The 4,200-nt window shown below is 36.1% G+C and overlaps 1 long non-coding RNA gene across 2 annotated transcripts; it reads left to right on the top strand.

Annotated features, from left to right (window-relative positions):
- The first annotated feature begins 1,645 nt into the window (after positions 1-1,645).
- On the top strand, positions 1,646-3,740 carry LOC121964464. Of its 2 annotated transcripts, none has more exons than XR_006107361.1 (4): positions 1,646-1,689; positions 2,329-2,390; positions 2,537-2,586; positions 3,632-3,740. It is a non-coding gene; the product is annotated as an uncharacterized LOC121964464 (long non-coding RNA). The 2 variants fall into 2 exon arrangements; XR_006107362.1 differs by lacking the exon at positions 1,646-1,689 and adding an exon at positions 1,700-1,945.
- Positions 3,741-4,200: the final 460 nt, after the last annotated feature.

Here is a 4,200-nt window from a genome sequence, read left to right as displayed (position 1 = left end):
CCAGTGTTTTTTCTCCATCTAATGTCAAACTCTGTCTTTATATGTAACATTTACAGTGTTGTGTCCTTTCCGATGATTAAATCACAGCTGCAGCAGCATTGTGAGGTTGTCACATTAGCGCCCACAGAGCAGACAGCAGCAGCCTTCATAAACGCTGTTTCCTGCGGTTACAGACGCACTGGTGTAGCTCAGTGGTTACTTCTCTCCGAAAATCTATGTGATTACTTGGTTCAATTCCTCCCCGGGATCGAACCACGGGCGCTGTCCAGTGTTTTTTCTCACCTGTTGTCTGTTGTTATGTTGAAAACTCTTAAAAACCACAGTAACACTGAGTAAAACTGTGTGAGCTCGGCAGATAAAAAAGTTACATTTATTTCCGCAAACTGGCTGAGCAGCTCTAAGAGAACATCAAAGGCTGGTATTAGTATTTTTATTTTGTTTTATTAACTCTAAATGATATTGTGTATCTTCTACGATGGTATTTTAATCATACCTATACATGTTTTTGTGAATAACCTGATTAATTTTTGACAATAACATCGTCGGTCGCTCAGCTGAAACTCGCCTCAACACTGATCCCTTTCGGCTTTCATGTAAACTGTTTTCACTTCAGCTGCGTCAAGTTACCAAGATTTACAATTCCCGGTTTTAACTCTTTTTACCGTCAAAATAGCGAATTTCGACAACTTTCCATGATAAATGTCCACAGTGATTGTTTCTGTTTTCATCTGCCTCAGTAACTGTGTGCAGCATGAGTGTAACAACATTCATATGTTTTAAAATTTGCCCCATACTATTTTAAAGAAATGCTACACCTAATTGTCATAATTCTAAACACAATTGATCCCTCATAAAATTAAGTTAATGCAACTACACCCCCCCCCTCCACACACACACAGTGTTTTAAACGAATTATAACACTTTAAAATCAATTTTAAACGATATGAGAAGCTTAATTGCAATAACATAATTTTATATGGAATCGACTGTGTTCATATTTATGATACTTAAGTAAAAAAACACCTTAAATTCCTTTAAATGAATGTGAAAGAAATAGTTACAATAACACAATATTAGTAGTAATCAACTGTTTTCATAATTCTGGTGATTAAGTTAAAAAAAATCCTTTCAAATATTGTTAAAAAATAGTATTATGAGAAATCAGTTGTTTTCATAATTCTGGTAATTAAGTAAAATAAAATTCCTCAAAATAATGTGAAAAATAGTTACAATAACATAATATTATTATTGTTGTAATTAAGTGAAGTAAGAATTCCTTTAAAATAATGTGGGAAAAAGTAGCTGCAATGACATAATTTTATAAGAAATCAACTGTTTTTCATATTTATGGAAATTATATATTTATATACTCATTTACCAAATTATGAACACAGCTGATTCTCCAAAAATTTTGTTATTGCAACTATTTTTTTTTTTAATTTTAATTTAATTTTAAAGTGCCAGCCTGTCTGCTGTAACCCAGAATTCAAACAAAGTTCCTCGTCGATAAAGTGGGAGTATCAACAACAGACCGTGGATCAGATATTAGAATTGCTTTAGTTATTAAAATCCCAATTTCAGAGTTATGAACTGATCTGGAATCGGTTGTATGCAATTCGTTTCGCGCATGCGTATAGCCGACGCCGACGTTGGTGTGTTGACAAATATCGGGGGAGGGACCACTGCGGCGTAAGTAGATCTTTGTTCAGACTGGAATATATTCAGCACAATTTAGCACCGTCTGCCCATTTCAGCCCTTAAAATATCGATTTCTAGACTATGCTTATTTGCTACCGAGCCCACAAAGTTAGCTCAAAGGAAAGTGTTTTGTTAAACATCTGTAAAAACCGCTGGGGCCGAGCGGTTAATGTAGCACAAATTCAAGATCCGTGTCGAGCTAGCCACAATCAAACACAGCATTTCCGGTGCGATTCTCCAAAATAAAGTAAGTGTCGAGATAAATATTGCGATTTACCAGAGTCGAAGAGTAGAGAGGGCTTTAAAAAATATGACTTATAGTACGCTTTCATAATGTATTTTTTTAATCGCTTCTTAATATCTCCTACACATTTTTAATTTGGCAAGCACGCATTTTGTGCTTTAATTTTGAAGGCGAAAACGGCCAGTTTCCGTTATCACCCATGGTAACGTTCTGTGACTCAGCTCGCGCAGCCTCGCAGCTAGCTAACAACAATGCTACTCTAAAGACCGTTTCAGGTTTAATCTTTAGGGTCGTTGTCGATTAAAGGCGTATCGATAATCAATATTGTGTAGTTTCGAGCAAAGTTTCCTCGGTGTTTTTGTCAAACTTATGAACTTGTTCCACAGTCTGGCAGTGGGCGCGAGCGAAGGCGGTCTCCTCGTCCAAGACTGTCGGTAGAAATGAAAAGGTGAGAAGAAGCGCCATTGTCAACTAAAAACAGTAAAAAATATGTTTCCAAACCAGGCCACCAGCTCACTGATAACACGTAATTTGTTATTTTAATTAGCTAATTTAATCACAAAGTAACTGCTTTCGTTTTTTCCATGTGTGCAGCCAACAGAAAAGCCCTGAGCCAGATGGAAGTGTTACCATCAACGAGGAGGGTAAAAAAAATACTCGATATACTTATTATATCAATGACACTATCTTAACTATGTTGTAAAAGGTATAAAGGTACACAAACGTATCAAAGGAATAGTATAATGTCTATATGTGCTTTGGGTCAAACACCTCACTTTCAGACAGCCTTTGAAAGTTGAAAAGTCATCAGTTGAAGTGGGTTCAAGTTTTAAAATGTAATGTCTCTTAAGTATAATTTCCCAATCCAGTGAAACCATTTAAAGCCACCATGAGTGACACTCTAAAACCAGTAAAACCTGCTTACTGGGTATGATTTTCTTCTAATCAGCTCCTATCTTATAAGAGCACACACGGATGTCTAAGAATACTTGAAACACTAATAATATGGTTTTAAGTGGTCTCAAATGGGTAGTTTATTGTTTTTAAGTGGGGCTGTATGGTGTTTTAATCCGTAGATAGTATATTACATATGTAGATATCAATAAGCAAGCCTTCAGTTTGGAGAAGCAGGCTGGAGTCTGACATATAAGCAAAGCAATGTACTGCTGTGGAAAGGTCATCAACAAACGCATTTTTACCTGAAAAAAATCCCACCTATAAAGATCAATATCAGTTTAAGTGTACGTTAGATTTAGAATATTTTCACTGCTCGCCTGGATGTCAGACAGAGATTTCCAATGCGAAAATAAAGCCAGACTTCATGGAGAAAAACAGTGATTGAACACAGGAGCTGTGTTAGTGAAGGTAAAGCAGTGAAAATACTCTTAATATACAGAACACTTAAACTGCTATTGATATTAAAGGTGGGACATTTTTTTAAGGTGGTTAAAATATGTTTAGCTGCTGACCCCCTCCACAGCAGTACATTGGTAAGTGCTTTGTCATTACTTCTTCCTGTTTATCATAACTGGGGGCAGGCAGACTGACATCTACTGTTCGTAATAATAATACACTGACAGTGGATAATTACCCTATACAACCTCCCTGTAAACAAAAAAAAAATCCTATGAGATAATTTTGACAACTGTAAAGCTGACTAACACTTTATGTGGCTTTGTGCTCTTTCAGGGTCTGTAGCCACGGCAGAGGACCCGGCAGCTATTGCAACCATTCAGTCTGCTGCCACCTTCACTGACCAACCCATTAAATATCTCTTCAAGACAGAAGGAGCAGGCGGGCAGGTAGGAAATAGCATCAACAAAAACGTTTTGAAGAGACACTCTTACTTTTTTTTCCAGAGCGATGTCTTATTCTCTGTAATTCACTGTGGTTGAGCTTTTATGTACTTGTACTTGTTTTTCTTTTTTTTTCCTTAAACTTATGTTGTTTACGTTGTTTGGGGACATTTATGATGTGTGCTTTTATGCTGTTTTATTGCTCTTGTTATTTGTAAGGTGACCTTAAATGTCCTGAAAGGCGACCATAAATAAATTGTATTATTATTATTATTATTATTAACAACAGCAAATACACTCTATAAGTATTCAGGGGGAACAGTTATTAAGGGAAAATCTCTGTGGACATAATATTTTTACACAGACAGACCTCAGCATGACAAGAAAATGGAAATATATTTGGAATTAATATTGCGAACACTAAGTTAAAAAAGTATGGACAAAGCACACAGGACTGAAGTG

The sequence above is a fragment of the Plectropomus leopardus genome, unplaced genomic scaffold (genome assembly GCF_008729295.1).
Source record: "Plectropomus leopardus isolate mb unplaced genomic scaffold, YSFRI_Pleo_2.0 unplaced_scaffold15708, whole genome shotgun sequence".
Classification (NCBI taxonomy): domain Eukaryota; kingdom Metazoa; phylum Chordata; class Actinopteri; order Perciformes; family Serranidae; genus Plectropomus; species Plectropomus leopardus.
This window is presented reverse-complemented; position numbering and strand designations above follow the sequence as displayed.